This window comes from Protopterus annectens, chromosome 5.part0, assembly GCF_019279795.1.
Source record: "Protopterus annectens isolate FY-2018-M chromosome 5.part0, PAN1.0, whole genome shotgun sequence".
Taxonomy (NCBI): Eukaryota; Metazoa; Chordata; order Ceratodontiformes; family Protopteridae; genus Protopterus; species Protopterus annectens.
In genome coordinates this window covers 1810157572-1810180382 of record NC_056735.1, presented here as the reverse complement: position 1 = coordinate 1810180382, position 22811 = coordinate 1810157572, and the positions used below count along the sequence as shown (strand labels likewise).

Genomic DNA, 22811 nt, shown 5'->3' with positions numbered 1-22811 from the left:
AATAAGGTTATACAAATATTTTTTCCTCAAAACTAGAAACAGATGCCATTATATTCTTCATGTCCACAAAATTTAACATATATGCTTGACTGTTGAGAATTCTAAAGATTAGTGTTGCAGAAGAGTACACCCTTTTTCTCAAATCTATCAAAAGCTTTATCATCTTTGCCAGAAGGTGAGGGGATTGCCATTAATCAGACTCAGCAGCAGCTGAGTTCACTAGAGCAACAACTGATGGATCTGAAATGGGGTTAGTATATCAAACTTATAAGACTGAGGAACTTTATACATTCTTATCTGCTTTCTTTGGCTTTCAGGCAAGTTACAGGTTGTGATGAAAAATCCTCCAATGCTCAAAAAACAGGACAAACTGCAGTAAGTTCTGAAAAAACAGTTGTTATAAGCCATAACACTTCTTCATGAACTGTGACATGTCATCATGTCCCCAAGAAACAACTGAAAACAGTTTCAGAAAAATAAAATCCTTCAAAGGGACTGGCAGAGTCCAAACTCTCCTCAGAATTTGAATCAGAAATCTGACCAGACAAAATAGAATTTGCCCTTTCACATTCATTTTGAGGTTCAAAATCTTGAACCTTTACAGAAAATACAGAATCTTTTTCTCTTACCAGAAACAGCTGAACAGTAAGGGCCAGTAGCCTGAGCTTAGTCCAATAACTCATTCATGTCCAAAGTAACTGAAACAGAAGACACGTCTGGAAAAAAAATTTTAACAGGAATTTCTGAAGAAGCAGACACTTTCCAAGTAAAACCTCCCTAGGGATAAGGTAATACATTTGGCTAGGCAAAGAGGAATTCCATGCTCCTTCTCCCAGGACCAAAATGAATCGATCTCCCTTGTCTACAGAGAGCATCCTAACAGCTGCAAAGGACATATCTAACCCCTCAATCCATGGTAGCTGTAACGACTGGACCAGAGGGAGAAAAAGAAAAACCTAAATGGTCTGAGGAACCATTAATATTCACAGCAGTGTCACCCCATCTGTGGATGAGGCACTTTAGCAGCCTGCTGTGGTGGCAAAGGCTGTTTATTAATTTTCTTCATTTTTTTGGCTGGTAGAAAGAAGAACTGGTAAGTTGTTCCCTGGTAAATCTCAAAAACTTGCCTGCTTCCAGTGGAAACCACACATTAGTACTTGGTAAAACAACCAAGTAGTAAAAAGGTCAGTTTTCCAACAAGAAACATAGTAAAAACACTTTCCACACTTACCCCAGCCCATAAAAGTAAAATATCACAACACAATTTTTTTCTGATGTAAAACTTAACCTTTTTCCACAAAATTAAAAAGTAATACTCCTGTTTAAAAGTTTGAGAGTTAAGTGACAGTCAACGAAAGTAAGTTTTCATAGCTTACAACTTATAATTTCACAGAAAAAGTTCAGTTTCTGTCATTAAAAGGTACGTGTGGAAGGTTTTTCCCCGATGGGAAAGTATAGTTGCGTACACTTACCATAAATGTAGATGTTCAAGTGTATTCACTGTTGCAGTCATTACATTTGGGTAATCTGTTGGCAGGTTGCCCTCAGTCAGCCTGATTAACAAAGTCTTGGGTCCTGCGTCAGTTGCTGTCCCTTCTTCCATGATGTCGGGTCGTCTGGGGTATAAAACATGCAGCCAACACCATTACATCAGTTTTTCTTGCCCCAGATGTTGGGTGCCCCCTCTAATGGGGAGAAAATAAACTTAAACACACAAAAGTACACATCCAACTATAAGCAAAACACCAAAAAGGCTTTTAAGCACAGTAAAGGAAAGTAGAGGTATAGCCAGAGAAAACTAGGGGGCTGGAAGGGAGGGTAACCAGGACTGCAACAGTGAATATACTCGAACATCTACATTTATGGCAAGTGTACACAACTGTACTATGTTCTTCGTGTTTCACTGTTGCAGTCATTACATCTGGGTAGATTCCCAAAGATATGGTTCGGAGGAGGAGTTTATACAGCATTAGGGCCAGCTATAAGGCCCTGCAAGACAGCAATGGCAAAGCCAGCTCTGGATTTAGAGAAAATTGGTAAATTATAATGCTTGGTGAAAGTATGTACCAAACTCCAGGTAGCAACTTCTAGGATATCCCTGGTAGGTACACCTCTGAGAAGGGCTGCAGAAGTAGATACAGCCCTGGTGGAATGAGATCTGATCCCCTGGGGAATAGGTTTTCCATAATGCTTACAGCAGAAATGAATGCAATGGCTTATCCATTTAGAAATGGTTTGTTTTGAAATAGCCTTCCCCTCTGCCCCTGCAGCAAATGCTACCAGCAATTGTTCAGATTTTCTTCGAAATTTAGTCATGTCCAAGTAGAATCTAAGTTGTCTGTGCACATCCAAGGAATGCAGAATCCGTTCCCCTTTGTTCTGTGGATTGGGATAGAAGGTTGGCAAATGAATGGACTGATTAAGAGCCACACTGGAAACCACCTTGGGCAGGAAAGATGGATTTGGTCCTGAGAGATACCCTGTCCACATGAAAGATGATGAAAGGCTCCACTGCCATAAGGGCCTGTAAATCAGATATCCTTCTAGCTAAAGTGATTGCTAAAAGGAAGGCTGTTTTCCAAGAAAGAAATTTTAAGTCTGCAGTAGCAGCTGGCTCGAAAGGAGGTAGAGTGAGCTTCGCCAAAACAAAGTTAAGGTCCCATGCCAGGGGTAGGAGCCCTCCTGGGTGGTCTCAAGTTCTTTGCCCCTCTGAGATACTGCTTGTGCAGAGGATGAGAGAAGAGGAGTGGTTCTGGGTTATAGTGAGCTGAAATAGCTGAGGCGTGGATTTTAATAGAGGAAAAAGACAGGCTTTTGTGAAGCATCTCAGTTAAGTACTGCAAAATCTGAGGTAAATTGGGTGCTGCTGTGCTCATCCCTAAAGATTGGTTCCAGACACAGTATTTTTTCCATTTGTCAGCATAAGATTTTCTAGTACTAGGTCTTCTTGCCTCCAAGATGACATCCATCACAGGTTTGCTGAGGGATGATAAGGGTGAATGTAAGTGATTAGCCAGGCTGCAAGGTTCAATGTCAGAAGCTGAGGGTGCAGAATTTGGTTCTCTGCTGAGACAGCAGGGAAGGGGTCTGAGGCAGGTGCCATGGAGATATTTGCGACACACTGCGCAGGAGGGGGTACCAGTGTTGGCGCAGCCAGTCTGGAGCAATCAAAATTATCCTTGGTTTGTCCCATTTGACTTTTAGCAGAAAGTACAGTTGTGTACCTACCATAAATGTAGATGTTAGAGTGTATTCACTGTTGCAGTCATTACTCTTGGGTTATCCTGCTGGCAAGCTGCCCGTGGTTGGCCAGAATTCTAAAGTCTTGGTCCGGCATCGGTTGCTGTCGCCTCTTCCCTGACGTCAGTGCGCCAGGGGTATAAAAGATGCAGCCAACGCCATTTTCTTCCGTTTTTCTTGCCCCAGATGTCAGGTGCCCCAAATAGGTAGGCTGAAAAATATAGCGAAAAGAAATGCATGCACAAAAATAACATTTCCTTCATCTACAGGCAAATACACCAAAAAGGTTGTATAGGACAGAGATGTGCAGATAAGTCCCAGCAAAGAGAAGGGGGGTGGTGGGTGGGTAACCTGGACTGCAACAGTGAATACACTCGAACATCTACATTTATGGTAGGTACACAACTGTACTATGCTCATCGTGTTTCACTGTTGCAGTCATTACTCTTGGGTTGAATCCCAAAGCTGAGGATGTGTGGCTGGGCTAAATAGGATTAGGAGAGGCTATTAGGCCCTGCAGAACTGCAGTGGCGAAGCCTGCTCTGGACTTAGAGTAGAGAGGCAAGTGGTAGTGTTTTGTGAAGGTGTGCACTGAACTCCAAGTTGCAGCCTCTAAGATTTCTTTGGCTGGTACTCCTCTGAGGAAGGCTGCTGAATTGGCTGCTGCTCTGGTGGAATGAGGCCTAATGCCCTTAGGCACTGATTTGCCATGTTGAGAATAGCAGAAATGGATGCAATGGCCTATCCATTTAGAAATAGTCTGTTTTGATATAGCCTTTCCTTGTGATCCTGCAGCATATGACACTAAAAGTTGCTCAGTTTTTCCGAAAGCTTTGGTTCTGTCCAAGTAGAAGCGTAACTGCCTGTTTATGTCCAAAGAATGCAGAATTTTCTCACCCTTGTTCTGTGGATTTGGATAAAAGGTAGGCAAGTGAATGGTTTGGTTGAGGACCACACTGGACACCACCTTAGGCATAAACGTAGGGTTTGTCCTTAGAGAAACCCTGTCTGGATGAAAAATGATGAAAGGTTCCACAGCCATGAGTGCTTGTAACTCTGAGACTCGCCTTGCAAAGGATATGGCCAGAAGTAGAGCTGTCTTCCAGGATAAGAATTTAATATCCGCTGTTGATGCCGGCTCTAAAGGAAGCAGTGTGAGTTTTTCCAGAACATAATTGAGGTCCCAGGCCGGAATCGGTACTCTCCTTGCAGGCCTAATGTTTTTGGCCCCTCTGAGGTACTGCTTTATTAAAGGATGAGAAAAAATAGGTGGTTCTGTATTGTAATGTGCAGAAATGGCAGAGGCATGAATCTTAATTGATGAGAAGGACAGGCCTTTGTTCAGCATCTCAGTTAGGTATTATAAAATCTGAGTAATATTTGGTACAGACGTGTCAATGCCTTGTTCCTGGTTCCAAGCATAGAATCTCTTCCAATTTTCTGCATAAGATTTTCTGGTACTGGGCCTCCAAGATAACATCCATAACAGCTTTTGAAAGAGGAGTTTTTTGAATGGCTACATTATCCGCCATGCTGCCAGATTTAAGGTCCTGAGTTGACTGTGCAGGATCTGATTGTTTTGTTGGGTCAGCAAGTGAGAAGTTTGAGGCAATATCCATGCTGGACCTTGAGACAAGCTCTTTAGGATTGGGTACCAGTGCTGGCGTGGCCAGTCTGGTGCAATCAGAATCATTTTTGGCTTCTCTTGTCTGACCTTTAGGAGTACTCTGGGAAGGAGAGACAGAGGGGGAAAAGCATATACTGTTAGATTTTTCCAGCTAAATGATAGCGTCCACTTTCCATGCTTGCTTGTGGTAAATCCTTGTGCAAAATCTCAGCAATTGACAGTTGTGAGGGGAGGCAAATAGATCTATATCTGGGCAACCCCATTTCCTTATTATCATTCTGAAGACTTGTGGATCCAGTTTCCATTTGTGGGGATCCATGCGGTTTCTGCTTAGTTCATCTGCCAGAGTATTTGGTTTTCCTGGCAGGAATTGTGCTTGTAAGTGGATTTGAAAAGCCAATGCTGTGTCCCATAAGGTCATTGCTTGTCTGCAGAGGGGGTAAGAATGAGTACCCCCCTGCTTGTTTATGTACCACATGACTGTAGTGTTGTCTGTCTTTATCAGTAATTGTCCTGGATGAAGCAGGTCCTTGAAAGCTGTCAGGGCATTTTGGACAGCTAGCATCTCTTTTTGATTGGTGTGAATATGCATCTGGTTTACAGGCCATGTGCCCTGAATACATTTTCCTGCCATATGGGCCCCCCAGGCATAATCTGAGGCATCCATTGTCAGTGTCTGTCTGGCTGTAGGTAAAATGAATGGCAGACCCTTATTGCAGTGACAGGCTTCTGCCCACCATCGAAATTCCTGTTGTAGGCAGGGAATCAGTGCAATTACTGTCTCCAGGCTGTGGCAATGCTGAGTCCAAACACTTTTCAGATACCATTGTAGTTTCCTCATATGCAGTCTGGCATATGGAATTAGTAAAATGCAGGATGCCATGAAACCAAAGGCCTGCAGGACTTTCCTTGCAGATAAGTGGGTTTTTGTTGCCATTTTCTTGAAGTAAGTAGTCAGTTGTTTTGGCTCGTCTGGCGTGAGATAAGCCATCTGGGCAGTTATATTTAAGCTTGCACCCAGGAATATTATCTCTTGTGAGGGCACTAGTTTTGATTTATTAACATTTACTGTGTACCCTAGGCCAATTAGTAATCCTTTTACAAATGCCAGATGCTGAAGAAGAGTGCCTTTGTTCTCTGCTTGAATTAGGCAGTCGTCCAAGTAGGGATATATTTGAACTCCTTTTTGTCTGCAAAACGCAATTACTGGTGCCAGGCATTTTGTAAAGACCCTGGGCACATTAGATAAGCCAAAGGGCAGTGCAGAGAATTGAGCCAGCTATGAATCTGAGGTATCTTCTGCAAGACTGTCTGATTGGCACATGCAGGTATGCCTCTTTTAGGTCCAAAGCTACGAGCCAAGCCCTCTTGCCCAGCATGGGCAGTAGCTGAAGAGTCAACATCTTGAATTTTGGAACTTCCAGAATTGGTCTCCAGGTTTTGTCCTTCCTGGGTACTAGAAAAAGTCTGGAGTAAAATCCTTGTCCCTGCTCTTGTTGTGGTACTTGCTGAATAGCCCTCATGTCCATGAGGATTGTTATTTGTTTTTGTGCCTCTGCCCTTTGATTGTGTGGCAGGTCTGGCATGCCCCTTGACCTTGGTAGAGTGTGAAAATGGAACCTGTAGCCTTGGGACACTATGTTCAGAACCCATTTGTCTTGGGTAACTATTTGCCAATTTGATGAAAAAAGTGCCAGTTTCCCCCCTAAGGGGGCTGTCAAAAGTAAACTGCTTGGAACTGGCAGAGGAAAATCATTGGGACCGTTTCCTGTAAGGCTGTGATTTGTCTTCTCCGCTTTTGTAGATAGGAGCACCCAATTGTTTCGGTCTGTAAGAACCTTGGGGTGGAGATCTGCGTCTGGGACGTCTGTATCTACCTCTTTGTGGTCTGTCAGAGACCGGAAAGGACCAATTTTTAGAAGGCCAGTTCCTGCTAAACCTGGGTGGCTGTACCTGTAAGAAATCCTTTACTGTCTGCATGGATTTTGCTTTATCCTCCATTTTTTTCAACACCTCTTCTGCTTTAGTACCAAACAAAGTATCATGCTGTAATGGTGCATCTAATAATTTTGCTTTAACATGATCAGGCAGATTTTGTTCCTTTAACCAACCATGCCTTCTAATAACAGAACCTGTAACAGCGGCCCTGCAAGAGGCCTCCAGTGTATCATAACCACATTGCAAAGCATGCTTTCCCACTTGTTCAGTTGCATGCAATAAATCCTGCAATTCTTTGTTCTCTGAACATTTAGTATTTGTCAACATTTTTTGCTTAAGTAGTGACATTAAACAGTGCTGCTATTTAAGCATATGAAATTGACAATTTAAAGCCCTTACAGCCAGAGTGGCAGAAGTGTAAACTTTTTTCCCCCATCTGTCTACTGCCCTAGAATCCCTATCAGAGGGGACAGGTTTTTTTGCAGTGGAAGCTTTAACCCCCTTGGGACCCTGAGATATAGTTTCTGGGTCTGCTGCAGGGTTTTTATATAGGAATTTATGAGAATCTGGGACCCTGTAGTATCTGTCTGGCTTAGCAGGTGCAGGGGGTAAAGAGTCAGGGGACAGTCCAGACTCTGAAAATACATTATCTACAATGTCTAGAACAGGTGGAATAGATAGGGGTCTGTGCTGAGTAAGAAGTAGGAAGTCTCTGAGCCTTTTCTTAGACTCAGAATAATTTTGGCTCTCCCAGTGGAAATGCTCCCTCATAGTATGCAGTGTTTCCCCAAAAGAATAGTCCTCAGGAGGAGAGGCTGAAGGAATGGATTTTTCAGCATCAGAATCCTCATAGTGAAGCATGGGGTAATCCTGTTCAGAAGAGGAATCAGAGGAAATAGAAACCTGATGAGAAGAATAATACTCTGTCTCTTGCCTAGGCCTCTTATCAGGAAGGGGATGGGAGCCGATGATCAAAGTAATTAGGTCTTCGGCAATTTTGAGCATCTGTTTTTTAGGCATGGAAGTCTGAAGAGGAGAATGCTGTACTTGTTTCTTTGTCTTTAGTGCGTTAGTCTTTGTCTTTGAAGCTGAAGATGGCTTAACATATAGTTGTGTCTGTCTGAAGACACCCTCAGAAGCTGATGCCTGCTTAGCGGCTCCAGACCCATCTGAGGGATTGATTTCAGTGTGTCCAATACCTTGAGTTTCCAGAGGCCCAGTCGGCTCCACGTGGGAGTCGGTAGCGGCCTGTGGCTCTGAGGTAGCGAGCGTCAGGGGCTGCAAAAGCGCCTCACTGAGAACCGGCGACTGGCCTAGAAGAGGCTTCATCGGTTTTGGACCTCAGATGCCTATCCTTGTCCTTGCATTTTTTGTAAGCTCTGGTTGTCGGCTGTTCTGCCGGCATTATATAATTAAATCGTCGGCCAAAGTAATGAAATGCAAAATCGAACCGACACTTGATAGCACAAAACTGACAGCTAGCAACGTTGTGATCAAGGCCTAGGCAAGGAATAGAGTAAGAGTGAAAATCCTTATGAGGTATTTGCTTCCCACAAGAAATACAATTGTTAACTTTTTCTGACATCGGTCTGGAGCAAGAAAAAAGTTTCCCCAACAGGGTACTTAGCTTTAATGAAGACTCCCGAGATTTTCAAAACTGAATTTCAGAACTGGCACTTGTGAACTGCTTTTGCTTCGGGCACCGCGCGGCAAGAAAGACTGGAGAAAATGGCGTCAGCTGCATCTTTTATACCCCTGGCGCACTGACGTCAGGGAAGAGGCGACAGCAACCGACGCCAGACCTAGACTTTGGAATTCTAGCCGACCACGGGCAGCCTGCCAGCAGGATAACCCAAGAGTAATGACTGCAATAGTGAAACACGATGAACATCTTTGGAGAGAAGAGGCAGAGGGGGAAAGGTGTAGACTGGTAGGTTTTTCCAGCTGAAGGACAGAGCATCCACTTTCCAGGCTTGTTTGTGGGGAGTCCTCGTGCAAAACTTGCCCAACTGGTAGTTCTGGAGGGAGACAAATAGATCTATGTCTGGGCTCCCACATTTGCTTGTCAACATGTTGAAAATCTGTGGTTCCAGTTTCCAATGATGTGGGTCCATGGGTTTTCTGCTTAGTCCGTCTGCCAGTATATTCAATTTTCCTGGCAGGAATTGAGCTTGTAGGTGCACTTGGTAGCTCAAGGCTGTGTTCCACAATGCCATGGCTAGTCTGCAGAGAGGGTTGGAATGTGTACCCCCCTGCTTGTTTATGTACTACATAACCGTGGTGTTGTCCGGCTTTACCATTAGTTATCCTGGAAGAATGTAGTCCTTGAAGGCTGTCAGAGCATTCTGTACAGCTAACATTTCTTTTTGATCGATATGCAGGTGCATTTGAATTGGGTTCCATTTGCCCTGAAAGCACTTCTCTGCCAAGTGAGCCCTCCATGCATAGTCTGATGCATCTGTAATTAGGGTTTGGGCGGCAGGGGGTAGTGTGAATGGTAGTCCCTTGTTTTGGTGGTAGGCCTCTGCCCACCATAGGAACTCCAGGCATAGGCAAGGTATGATGGGAATCATTGTTTCCAGGCTGTGACAATGTTGACTACATAGACTTTTTAGATACCACTGTAGTGTCCTCATATGCAGTCTTGCATATGGAATTAGAAGAATGCAGGAAGCCATGAACCCCAAGTCTTGCAGTATTTGTCTTGCAGATAGCAGGGTTTTTGTGGCCATGTGTTTGAAGTAAATGAATTTGCTTCACTGGTGTGAGGAAAGCCATCTGGGAAGTTGCATTCAAGATTGCACCCAGGAATGTTGACAGGGTACCAGTTCACAAGTTCATAGGTAGGTACTAAGCTATTGGCCCTAGGGCCTATATAAGCCTAGCCAAACGGTACCCTGGCTTTTACCACCCAAGAAAATTATTTTCCTGTGCCCCTGTCAAGCAGAGCCACAGAAGTGATCCCCGGGGTGAATTTCCTATCTCCCATCCAATCATCAAGACTTTTCTTGAAGAGTGCTAATGAGGAACTTTGCTTGATATAGATAGCTAGTTTGTTCCAGAGTATGGGAAGTCTCTGAGACAGGAATCTATCCCTCCAGCATGTTCTATTTATTGTGGTGACAAGGTTTAAGTCCCTAGAGCATGTAGCTCAGAGGGATTGGGATTTCTTTACATGGAGCATGTCCAACAGCTCTGGGTTTGACATAGCTTTGTATGCTAGGCAGAGATCGCCTCTGAGTAGGCAAAATGCAACAGGGCAAAACTGGAGTTTTTTTAGATGGTCTGCGTAGGGCATCTGTTTGAGGCCGGTAATCCTCTTTGTGAGGTATTTCTGTGGCCTTTCCAGTTGTTGTAGATGTCTTGTGAGGTACATAACAAAAGGGGCGTCGTACTCTATAATGGGTCTAATGAGTGATGAGTAGCGGGGAACAATGACCTCTTTTTTCCTGGATGAGAAACCTTTTGTGATGAGGTGTGCCACGTAGAAGGATTTCCTGACTACTGTGGCGATGTGATTTCTTTTCGTTTATGGTGTACCCCACACAAGTTAGAACCCTTTTTACAAATGCCAGATGATTTAAAAGTATGCCCTGGTTTTCTGCCTGAATTAGGCAATCGTCCAGGTATGGATATATTTGAATATTTCTTTGCCTGCAAAATGCAATAACTGGAGCCAGGCACTTTGTGAATGCCCTGGGCGCAGTAGACAAGCCAAAGGGCAGGGCAAAAAACTGATAATGCAATTAGCCTGCTTTGAAGCGTAGGTATCTTCTGCAGGATTCCCTGATTGGGATGTGCAGGTAGGCTTCATTTACATCTAGTTGCCAACCAGGCGTCTTTGTCTAGCATAGGAAATAACTGGTGAAGAGTCAGCATCTTGAATTTTGGAATCTCCAGAAAGGTGTTTAGATTAGACAGGTCCAGGATTGGACACCATGATTTGTCTTTTCTGGGTACCAGAAAAAGCCTGGAATAAGAAACCTTGTCCCTTTTCCTCTTCTGGTTGAATAGCCCTCATGCTTAAGAAGGAAAGTACTTGTTTTTGGGCCTCTGCCCACTGATTTGTGGGCAGGTCTGGCCACCCGTTTGGTGTTGGCAATGAGTGGGAATGAAATCTGTATCCCTGGGACACTATATTTAAAACCCATTTGTCCTGGGTTATGAGTTCCCAGTTCTTTGCATGAAGAGTAATCTTTTCCCCCAAAGGGGTGATTAAAAGATAAGTGCTTGGTAATTTTAAAAGGAAGTCATTGAGACTGTTTACCATAGGGGGGTGTCTTGTTATTTCCAGATTTGGAAGTGGAGGCCCCCCACTGCTTAGCTCTGAGAGTCCCCTGGGACTGAAACCTGGTGTTTTTGCTGTGTCTGGGTTTGGCTTGAGAGGATCTGGAAGGGGCTGGAAAAGACCAATTTTTAGTAGGCCAGTGCCTACTAAATCTTGGAGGTTGCACTTGTAAGAAATCTTTAACAGTTTGCATAGATTTAGCTTTATCTTCCATCTTTTTTTTAGAACTTCTTCAGCCTTATTGCCAAACAGGCGGTCCCGATTTAAAGGAGCATCCAACAATTTAGCTTTAACATGATCAGGCAAAGATTGCTCCTTAAGCCAAGCATGCCTTCTAGGCACAGACCCAGTAACAGCAGCCCTGCAGGAGGCCTCTAAAGAATCAAAGCCACATTGCAAAGTATGTTTTCCAACTTGTTCAGCAGAATGCATTAAATCCTGTAAATCTTTATTTTCCACACAGTCAGGAATCAACATCATTTTCTGTTTAAGCAGTCCAGTAATATGCTGTTGATATTTTAACATATGAAATTGGCAGTTTAAAACTCTGATTGCCAAGGTTGCAGCAGTATAAACCTTTTTACCCCACCTATCCAGTGCCTTGGAGTCTCTATCAGAAGGGGAAGGATTTTTAGCAGTAGAAGCCTTAATGCCCTTGGGCCCCTGAGAAATGGTTTCTGGATCTGTAGCAGGATTTTTGAAAAGGAACTTGTGGGACTCAGGAACCCTGTAGTATCTGTCAGGTTTAGTAGGAGCTGGAGGAAGGGAATCAGGGGCCAAACTGGATTCCGAGAACACATCAACAACAATGTCTAGTACAGGAGGTATAGTCAAAGCCCTATGCTGAGGTAGAAGAAGAAAATCCCTAAGTCTCTTTTTTGAATCAGAAAATTCCTGACTTTCCCAGTGGAAATGCTCCCTTAAAGTATGTAAAGTTTCCCCAAAAGAAAAATCCTCAGGAGGGGAAGCAGAGGGAATGGAATCCTCTGCATCAGAATCCTCATAAGTGGGTATGGACAAATTCAGGTCATTAATAGAGTCAGAAGAAACAGAATCCTGATCAGAAAATTCATAATCAAGCTCAGCCCTAGGCCTCTTGGGGGGGGGGGGGGGGGGGTTGACTACCACTAATTAGAGTAATTAGATCTTCAGCCATTTTGATCATTTGTTTTTTAGGCATAGGGACCTAAACATGTGGCCTGGGCGGCGTTTTTTTAGACGTAGATCGAGATTTAGGCCTTAGTAATGAAAGCGGTGTTGATTTAATATGCAAGTCTGTAGGCCTGAATACACCCTCGAAGCCGGTGCCTGCACAGCGGCTCCGGACCCATCCAAGGTAGTGACATCCACGGGTTCCATAGGTGAAGCATCTCGCGACATACCCGACTCCAAATGGGTCTCCATAGATACCTGTGAATCAGAAGTAGTGGGTATCAGGGGCTGTGAAAGCGCCTGAGTACTGGCGAATGGCTTAGAAGAAGTGTCATCGGCAGTTTTGGACCTCGGCAGCCTGTCTCTGTCTTTATCTTTGCGTTTTTTTTCGGAATCCCGGTAGCTGACTGGCTAACCGACATTTCTGGATAATTAAATCGAGAACTGAAATATATTTTAGAGGCAAAAATGTAATGACGACGGACAGTGCGCTGATTAAATAAAGCACAAAACTGACAGCAAGGTACGTCGTGGTCAGGGCCTAGGCAAGGAATACAGTACGAATGAAACTATGAGGTATTTGCTTTCCACAAGTTATGCAATTATTAACTTTTACTGACATCGGTAAGGAGCAAGAAAAAGTTTCCCCAACGGGGTACTTAGCTTCAAGTTGAAGCCTTTGGTTCTGAAACTCGAAAACGAAAATTTCAGGAGTCGGCCGACCGGCGCTTGCGAACTGCTTCTACTTCGGGCACCACACGGCAAAAAGACTGATGTGATGGCGTCGGCTGCATGTTTTATACCCCTGACGTCATGGAAGAAGGGACAGCAACCGACGCAGGACCCAAGACTTTTGTTAATTAGGCTGACGGAGGGCAACCTGCCAGCAGGTTACCCAAATATAATGACTGCAACAGTGAAACACGAAGAACATCTTACCTGTTCAGCAACAGAAAGCATTAGCCTACCATCAGTCCCAAAATACCCAGAAAAGGAGTGTTCTTCAACAGCAGGAAAGTTCTGAAGGGCTCAGTGTCCAAACCACTTTTTTTTCTTCAATTCAGCTGGTGCTGAGTAATGGTTTGAGCACAAGGAAGGTGCCCTTGAAGTTTTGGAAGTTGGTTGGCCGTTGTATCCTGTGCAGGATACAATATAGCTAAGGCTAACTGCAACAATGACTATAATGATTAGGCTCTGAAGTAACTAGGGGACAGGTGCATTAGAAGAGAGAAAAAAAATAAAGATTCTCAATGCTGGAGCACAAAGACCCATCAGTTAGATTGGATGGGCAAGATAAATAGTATCCTACACAACACAGAATGCAAATGGAAACGCACAACTGGTTATGACTTTAATTATTCTTGGTACTTTTACTCCTTTAAACTGATTTGTCTTTGTGCAGGTATTCCTTTATTTATTCATTTTTTCTCCTTCTAAGGCTTTGCCAAAGCACCACTGATGGCATACAGCTTACAAGAAACTGAAAAAGAGTCTGTTGTTATCTCTAACAGATGAGGCAAGGCTAGAGAAGAACACTGGAAACTGAATCAGCAAACATCTATCCCCTGGAAAGTACTACCATTTTACTATGTCCAGGAACACTTTTCTGCTCAAAGCTGCTTATAAGAAACTGGCATCTTCTCACTTACTGCCTGCAATTTTGTTTTGCTTGTTTGGCATGTAACTTGTAAAAAAACTGGAATGCATTGCCTGTTCCCAAATTATCTTAGTCAGCCTGCAGAGCTATTAAACTTCTGGTTCACACAGTTTGTTTACTTACAGCAACACAGTAGTACTGCATATGCTAGTACATTGCATGGTACTTGCATCAGATGGATTGTCTAAAAAGGCCTCAGGGCTAGGAGGATCACAAACATCACTTTTATATCTAGTTAGTTTTTCCTCTATACCATGAGGACCAACCTCCATATTTCTTTTTTTTTTTTAAATATTTTTATTCATTTCCAAAAACAAGAAAACATGAATGCAGGTTATTTATGACAATGAAGTATTTACAAATTATTTAAAAAGGTAGGCTAAAACCTCTAAACAGATATCAAACATTAAAACCAAAATAAAGTGTTTACAAGGGTGTCAATTGTTGACATATAATTGACTTTCTATACAATTGTTTACCGATTATAATCTGCTGCAGTCATTATTCTCCAGTATTTCAGTTACTTTTTGCCATGCTATGTATAATGATGTAGTTCTTTCAGTTCTTCCTTTAATAGTGTTCATTTCCAATTGCGATACTGCTGACACCATATTCATGAATTGCTTAAAAGTTGGAGAAGCTTTGGATTTCCAGTTTTATGTAATGTTCTTCCTTGCAATAGCTAGTAGAGTCCATAAGATTACATATTTTGTTATTGGCACACAGTCGGGTACAGGTGCATTAAACAAAATAATAGATTTGGAAATCTGGAATTTATCATTGAATACCATTTGCAGAAAATAATTTATTTTATCCCAATATGGTTTAATCAAATGGCATTCGTAGAACATATGTTGCCAGTCTGCTTTTATTGATAAATCACATCTTCAGCAGCCAATATTTTTCTTAAACATAAGTTCCATTTTATGAGGGGTTACATAAGATCTGTGTATGAATTGCCATGTAAAAAGTCTCCAATGTAACGAAAGTGATGTCTGCTTTGGAGAGAGAAGAATTAGTTTTTTATCTCTGTCATTTGGCACATGTCCATTAACTGATCTATAATAATTCCATATTTTGTCATTATTATGCATTTTTATTTTTCTGTTTGTTTTATAAATAGATGATAAGTATCCCTTTCCAGTAATGGGTTGATTCGTTAGTAATATTATATGTTCTATAAGGTTGGGAACATTTTGTCTTATTGATGGTTGCATTGTTTCTTGTTTGCTTAATATATACTGTCTTAATTCTTGTACATGTAACCACGAACTATCTTCCATATTTAATTTCTGTTTAATCTGGTCTATTGTCAGAGGTTTTCCAGAGTTCAGCAATTGATGCCAATATATTAATCCCTTTTCTTTAAGCATGTTGACTACTTCCTTATTAAATGTTATTATATTATCTTGTGTGTACGCTACTGGATATAAAAGAAATGACCATGCTTTAATTTCAGGATTGCTATTCATAAGATTTTGGAAATTTTTTAATGTACAAGTAATGTATTTGGAACTTATATTTTTATTCTTATGTATCATCATATATTCCTTCATCAGCCATAGAAAATTGTTTGGTATGAAATCTGTATACTTATTTGCTACTACAAATCCTGATTTTAACCAGATTCTCTCATGAACTAGCTTCCATTTTGATGTATATTTTGTATTTAGCCATAATGATATTGTTTTAATAATGGATGAATGCAAATATATTTCTATGTCTGGTAAACCTATGCCACCTATATCCCAATCATCTAGTTGATACTTCATAGCTATCCTTGGTTTTTTTGGATACCATAGGAATCTTACCATTAAATTATTTAATTGTTTTAGGTGCGATTTAGCTGAAACCTCCATATTTCTGAAGGTCCCGGAAATGCCCAAAAGTATAACCCTAAGTGTCTGATTAACTTTTGATTCAGGAAATGAGGGAAATGAATTAAATGAAAGTCAAAAAAAAAAAAAAAAAAAAAAAAAGATGCTCCACACCGTAAAACTTGACTAAACAATTTATTTAAGACTATGATAGCGACAAAACAACAAACAGAAATACAGAGGACAAGCGCTTTCAGCTACTAAAGCCTTCTTCAGATCTGTGGCTGAAAGCACTTGTCCTCTCTATTTCTGTTTGTTGTTTTGTCGCTATCATAGTCTTAGATAAAATTGTTTAGTCAAGTTTTATGGTGTGGAGAATCGCTTATCTTTTGTTTTTAGCTGTATTTTGCTGAGCGAGCTAAACTGGAGCATCCTTCTACTGTTTTTTTTTTTTTTTTTTTTTTTTTTTAAATGAAAGTCAGTTCTAGTTTTTGAACTCCCATTTAGAAAATGATTTTTGATCTCTTACAATTGGTCTTTTTGATTCCAAAGTCTTCACATATCACTTGATTTTCCTCAAACCATCAAGCTTAAGAGGACAAGTCTCAGTACTTTCATGAATATCCTAGCCACTACATTTCATAGTTTGGATAAAATGAAAAATTCAATCACTGACTAAATTCCATGGGGGGGGGGAGTTAGAGACAAGTCTCAACTGTTTCTGGGAATCTCTAAGAGGGAACTAGGTCTGACTTCTTCACATTGGGAATTATGCCTAGATACTGAAAACCAGATTATTTATGTGTTGCAGACCCCACTGCTCACAAAGGCTTGGGCTAAAATCAGTAAATCAGTCATTCATTCCAACAAGGGTAAAAATCTTAGCTTCCTTTTGTCTCTCAAATTCAAAATTTAAGGCTAGATATGTCATAAAGCTGTAGACACGTCTAAAAACCACAGTTTTTTATAAGGAACAGCCCAAAAATATGAAGCAATAATCTGGACTTTCTGCAAAAATCTAGACAGTAGAGAGGCATTAAAGGCAAGTGTAAAGGTGACAAGACAGCATTACACTGCCTTTCTGGCAGCTTATACTAAGTGTTTTGCAGCTTTGAAAGCCAATGAAACTTACTGATTTTTCCCCCATAACTAATACAACATGGAGCAGATGTACTACAAAGAATTACAATTGTCTCATTGATCATAACCCTGTATTATGTGTTCTCTAAATGGATGTGAATTTCTTGACATCCATGCCCCACCACATAGTAAGCGGGTTATGATCGGCGAGCAAATCATAACTATCTTTTAAACATGCTTTTTAGAGACCTCCTATGCTTCCCTTTAATTCTAGGATTATCTGCAAATTCAGACATTACATCTGACCTAGAGAAACAAACAGTAAAGAAAATATCTTGAGGTCTGGTGCCAATTCATATTGGAAAATTTAGTAGTGCTTCCACATATTCTTTGACTATTAACCATATTAATTTTAAAGGAAGTGACCCAACCGTTTCTGTTAATGTTAAAAATGTGAAATCCATTAAATCACAGTTGTGAAGGCAGAAAAAAAGACAAGTTGTCCATCCAACATGTTTGTATAGCTAGTATCATTCAGTTGTCCCTCCAAGCCTACTCACTTATTCTACAACCAAAACATAGCTTCACTTATCCAACTAAGTAATTTTCAGAGCAACTCTGTAAGGTAGCAGACAATACAGCAAATGCTAGGAGGAAATTAAATAAAATTTCAACACCACCAAAATTTTATTGACTGGATGTTTAACTTTCCTTGCTGTTTAAAATAATGTGACTGCATGCCTCTGCACCACACTTCACTGTTGTGCATCACACAAGTGAGGAGGGGGCAGCACACTATATTTGAAGTAATTCCAGGCTATAGTGTTCTATGTTTTATTTACTCCTCTGGCTTTAACATTAGTGTTCCCTGTTTTACTTACTATATCGGGTACAACTTCTAATCAATGCCTTTAACACTAGGGAAGAGATTATTTCTACTTGGTTTAACACCTTAAACCACCTTACTGTTGAAAACTGCTGCATCTGTACTGATTCTGTGCTTGGAGAGTAGCCTTATAAAATCCGACTCCGTTACCTTTTTTGACTATGTGAAGTATAAATTGGTAATCCTCCTTGTTAGGTATCCCAAGTAATTCACAAATTTCAGTTTCATAAATTGGAATTCCCCAACTAGGTACTTCAAATAAAACAAAGCTCTCTGCCAAGCACCTCAAATGAATTACATACTCCTCTGCTACCATTTCTCAGCTTGGTAGGTAAAACTAGAATTCTCTCTTATCAAGTACTCCAAATAAGTTACAAACACCTCTGCTACACCACACACTGCCTACAAAAAATATACACTTCTAGACAACCACTGATCAGACTACCTACTATAAATCAGTTTCTGGCAACCAGAGTCTGCCCTTACACCTTGTATAGATAGACTTTTAACACTAGGTACCTTTAGGCAGTGCACAAACAGACTCATGCTTACTGCAAAGCAATTACTTCTTTCCCACATTGATTCTACTTTTGAGCAGTCAAGATACCTGCTAAATCTGGAGAATAGCCTCTCATCAAAACATACTCTTGGCACCCACCAGGTTGTTAGTATCCACACTCACCCCATACCACAATGACTCTCACCTAGAAATATTCCTTCCTATGTAGAGTTACTTCAGAAATTTCTCCCCAAGAACTCTGCAAGGGATGGCACGCACCACTCCCATCAGGGATTTCGTGTACTGACAAACACTTTCTCCATCTCCATTTCACCTGTAGGCAATGTCAGTCTATTTCATCTACCAACCTAACAAAACCAATGAATAATATTCCACCAAGAAGAAACAGCACAGGAATCACACCAGTAATGGATTTAGCACTTTTGTCTTTTAATAAAAAACTTCTTCAGAATCACATTTAACACAAAACTGACCCATTAAATACCCTCACAGCCCTACATATTAACATGATTAATTGCTGACATCATAATTGATTAAACTCTTGTCAATATTTAAAGGACAAATACAAATTTCAATAAATCACAATATTATAAATATATATATAAACAATATAACACATCAGTGTAAAAAACATATGATATATGTAATTATAAGAATTTTTATAAAAATCCCTCTGTTTTTAATCTAAGAATGGAACTCACAGAAACATTAGTGTTCAACCCAGGGTAGTGTGTTGCATTACTTCTTAACTGCCATCTAAGCTCTGCCATCTAAGCTCGCTCGACTCAAGAAAGTCATTCAGTTTAAATACTGACATTGATGGAAGTGTGGTCAATTATATCAAAGACACTAATTCAACAAATGCAAAAAATCTTAGTGCAATACAAGCACACTTGGCCCATTTCAGTAACACTTATCACAGCTATCACATTTCTCACACTGGCTTTGAAGTATAGTTTCTTAGCTTAAAAAGGAAACTAACAGCTACTTTCAAGCCTAATATTCAAATGTTCCTTAAAATGCTATTACCACAGTTGGCCACTAATTAAAATCAAAGGAAGTAAAGTAACAAAACATACAGACAGGTCAAAAATACTGGAAATTGAACCACAATAAATAATCCTGTTACCACGGATCTTTCTAATCTGTGCGTGTATCTCTCTCTCTCACTCTCTCTCTCTCTCGGTGTCCCTAAAAGGAATATCAGGAAGGCAGAAGCCTTGACCGTAAAACAAAATCTTTGGATATAACAGACTACTACATGTCCAGGCAATAATCAGGAAGTGACTAAATTTGTTAATCAAACCCTGAAACTTGTGACTGTGCAGTAAACACCTTAACCACTATACCAACCATACAACCCTCATAAAATATAAAGGCACATTCTGAAATGAAAGCTTTTACTTTACTGTATTAATTTTTTTTACCTTATTAACTTAAGCGTCTATATTACACAATCGAACTTTTAAAAGTTTGAACGTCATATGGTCGACACCATACGATCGAACTTTTAAAAGTTCGAAAATGTAAAAAATATACCAAAGAAAAGACCTACCTGAACGGTTTAAGCAAGGGGGCAAGACCCCCTTCCCACATCCATGCACTTTAAATATAAAAACTCCGAGATCGCACTACAGTGCAGAAAAGCGAAATCTTCCCATTCTGCACTGTACAGAGCCCTCTGTTGAAAACGTTCAAACTTTTAAAAGTTCGATCATCTGATGTCCACTATATGACATTCGAACTTTTAAGAGTTCGACAACGTGATACAGATCCCCTTCTTAAGCAGGTAAACTCACTAAGCACAAATGTCTGTCAAGGAATAAACCAGGAGCACGGTCTTGCTCAGTCACACATAAGGTGGACTGAGAAAGAGTATCAAACCAGGGACTGCAGGATGAAGCTAGTTAGCAACTCATATTCTTAATCATCTGCACTAACCTGGACATAATACATCTAAGTTATTCATTGCATTCATACATTTTACAATATTAACAGTAACATGCTTGTTTGCTGAAACCAAAATGTGTTAACTGCACCATTTAAGTATACTGCCTAGTTCACGACTGCAAAGAATGCACAAGTGTCCTTTGTAGATCTACAGTTCAAAGCATCAACAAATTATTAAATAAAGGCACAGTACCACAACTTTGTGTAAGCGATTCCTAAAAATGTAATGACTCAACAGGTAAAGAAGCAAGTCAAATACAATAAAAGTGAAAAGTAAACCAATTAGGTAGGCATAACATGTTAAACTAGGGTCATGCTTGGCACAGGAGTAATCCAGTAGTTGGCTATCTACCTGATAAACAAGACACAATCTTAACTAATGAAAACAACTCTTTTTGAATTCACATACAACTAATTTCAAACTAACATTCGGAAAATACCAGTACATGTTCTCTCTTCAACCATAAACGAATGGCTGTGACTTAAGACTTTACAATACCTCAGTATTACAAAAAGAATAGCAGATTTGCAGGCTGGCTGGATTTTCCCAAAGAAACATGCTTGCATGTAATGCTAAAAGTCTTTGTATCTCATTCACTACTTGCAAAACATTACAGAACCACAACAGCCAAGCCTGACATGACAGACAAAGGACTTAAGGTTGTTTAGTGCATCATTGTAAACTTACTTAATGTTTAATGTGTTACAATTACACAGTACATTAGGTTTGGACTAAATACCCGAAAGGTGTCAAAAGTCAGACAGCAATTAAAATGTACAGTATGACAATGATGAAAAACTCATTAGTAACAACCTGTGTCTATATATGCAAAACTATGAGCCTAATGGAATCATCTAATCAACTAACAAAAACAAGTAAATTTAGCTCAAAAAACAGGCAGCTCAAGCCAATTTCCTTTCATTTGTTCTTGTTCCACAATATCAAGATTATACTCTTTAAAAAAGGAAGAGGAGGTTATAGGATCAAACAGTATGCAAGAAACTTCAGGGAGCATAAAATAATGGACTACTAGTTTTGCAGCAGTGGCAGAGCATTCTTTCAACATGTTATACCTTCAAAGAACTCTGCCAAAGACAATCACTAGAAATGGTGGTAATGGCTTAGATGCTGGGCATACCTCTCAACCTTTTAGGGCAAGAAATCTGGACAAAGTCAAAAATAATGGGGGGGGGGGACAAAGACCCAAAAATAGGGACATTTTTAAATATTGTTCTCACAAACTTGGAATGTTGATAGAACATGTTTTGCATTAAAATTAATTCCCTGAAGGGCATGAAGTCTGAAACTCAAATTACTTATTTTCTGACTTCAACCCTCAATGATTTGCCAGAAAACCACAATTTTATGATAAACAGACCAAAAAATATGAGGCAAAAATCTGGACATTCTGTGAAAATATGTACAGTTCAGAGGTATGATTGTCAGGGGTCAAAATGATGACAAACTAGGCCTTACTAATAATCAGCATAGAATACCAGCAACATCATGGACTAAAGCCCTAAGCCTTGTTAAAAGTCAAGGTTCATACCATGTAATTCATAAACCAAATGTATGCCAGTGATGTTTCTTACTACAACTGGCAGTGCAACACTTCTTGTGATGATTCAATGCTCACTTTTTTGAAGAAAAACTGCCTAGGGCTGTTGATGTTTATCAAGAAAGTACAGTTTTGTACCTACCATAAATGTAGATGTCCGAGAGGTATGCATCTGCAGTCCTAACAAATGGGTTGTCCTGGCCTCAGGCAGCCCTTCGGTCGGCCGGATTCCAAAGTCTGGGTCTGGCCTCGGCTGATGTCGCACTTCACCCGACGTCATAGCTGCAGTCCAGCGGGTATAAAGGCATCAGCCGACGCCATTTTCCTCAGTGTTTCTTGCCCCAGATGCCAGGTGCCCTCTAGGAAGGCTAAATTTGGATAAATGCAAATGTTTCCAAACAATAGAGAGCAAATAGAAATAAACATGTATATACATATATACAAACAAATACACCATAATAGATTCCCCCAGCTAGCTACAAGATGGGCAAATACCTTAGGAGTACCACAGAGGGGAAGGAGGGTGGGTAATCCTGACTGCAGATGCATACCTCTCGGACATCTACATTTATGGTAGGTACAAAACTGTACTATGTCCTTCAAGGATGCATCTGCAGTCCTAACAAATGGGTAGAATACCATAGCCAAACTGGGGGAGGAGGCACTAAGGATTTATGGTGTAGTTAAGATCCCTTGCAAAACAGCAGTGGCAAAACCTGCTTGGGATCTGGAGTATAAAGGTAGATTGTAATGCTTGGCAAATGTATGCACGGAGCTCCAAGTAGCAGCCTCTAAAATGTCTTTGGTAGCCACTCCTCGTAAAAAAGCTGTAGTAGTGGCTGTAGCCCTTGTGGAGTGAGGTCTGATGTTTTCTGGAGTTGCCTTTCCATGAAAAGAGTAACAAAATCTAATGCAATTTCCTATCCATTTTGAGATTGTTTGTTTTGAAATTGCTTTTCCTTCCATTCCTGTTGCATATGCTACCAGAAGCTGGTCAGTTTTTCTATTGTTCTTGGTTCTGTCCAGGTAGTAGCGCAATTGTCTGTGTACATCCAAGGTATGCAGCAATCTTTCCCCTGTTCTGCGGGTTGGGGAAG

General features: G+C 40.7%; 1 protein-coding gene across 3 annotated transcripts in view; it reads right to left on the bottom strand.

Moving 5' to 3' along the window:
* The window catches only part of SENP7 (SUMO specific peptidase 7), a 2310641-nt gene that overhangs the window by 2153628 nt on the left and 134202 nt on the right, over positions 1-22811 (bottom strand). The gene's annotated exons all lie outside the window — the stretch shown is intronic.